This window comes from Solanum pennellii, chromosome 7 (genome assembly GCF_001406875.1).
Source record: "Solanum pennellii chromosome 7, SPENNV200".
NCBI classification, from domain to species: domain Eukaryota; kingdom Viridiplantae; phylum Streptophyta; class Magnoliopsida; order Solanales; family Solanaceae; genus Solanum; species Solanum pennellii.
In genome coordinates, this window is record NC_028643.1 from 33,810,842 (window position 1) to 33,811,980 (window position 1,139).

Here is a 1,139-nt window from a genome sequence, read left to right on the forward strand (position 1 = left end):
CAAGATCATAAATAGGAGTAAGAAGGTCTGCTGAGATGACAAACAGCTACCTCACAAATCTCCAAGAAGCCTCGGAAAAGAAGACAATATATCACAAAGGTCTGGACTAGTAACCTACAAAAAAAATTTGTAGAAGCAAGGGGTGAGTACCAAACCACACGGTACTCAGCAAGTAAACCTCTAAACACAAGCTAAGGGGATGAAATACAGGTACTCCTACCACCCCCAATCGAACCTCCACAACTACAACCTGCATTAAAATCAATCAAACCTAACAGCTCACAGTCTACATAACACGTAGCTCAACAACAACACTTAGACAAATTACATATCCTCAACAACAACACTTTAACAAATTACATATCCTCAACAACAATACTTCAAAAAATTACATATCCGCAATAACAAGCTCAATATTGATCAATCACAAGTTCCACAGAAAGACAATCAGAAGATCAACAAAACACAGTATCAATTTCAGTAATGATAAGTATGTGCAATGCAATGGAATGCAATGTCAAGTATAATGATGCATGTCTGACCTAGTGATACACACCCGCTGTCTCTCGGTCCGGGACCCATGGGGGACATATCTGTCCATGCACATGTCGCGGCGCACGATATGACCCTCGATAATTGTAACGACCTGTTTAGTCGTTTTGAGCAGTAGAGTTTATTCTGGCAATAACTGTCTGGATCGACGGATCCCACGACGGACCGTCATGGGCACGACGGACCGTCGAGGGGATCTCGTTCCAAAACACTTAGATTCTGAAAATTTGGGTACTGAGAACAACTCTCTGAACTTCGCGACGACATGGCAGGACGGAACGTCGTGGGCACGACGGACCGTCACAGACCCTTTAGTGAAATTTAGTCTCTGAACTTTGTGACGAAAGCAGCAGGACGGACCGTCGCAGGCACGACGGGCCGTCACAGGCTGCGTAACCCTGACTGGGTCGGATTTCTGTTAAATGTTTTAAGGGGCGTTTCGGACTATTCCTGCTTATAATTATAAAGTTAGTGGTTTAATGTTAATAATTCAATTACTTGGGGGTTAAAAGAGATAACCTTGAAACAAATAGTGGGGTATTTTATCATCTTTTATACTTAATTATATGCTAATTAGGGTAAAAGAA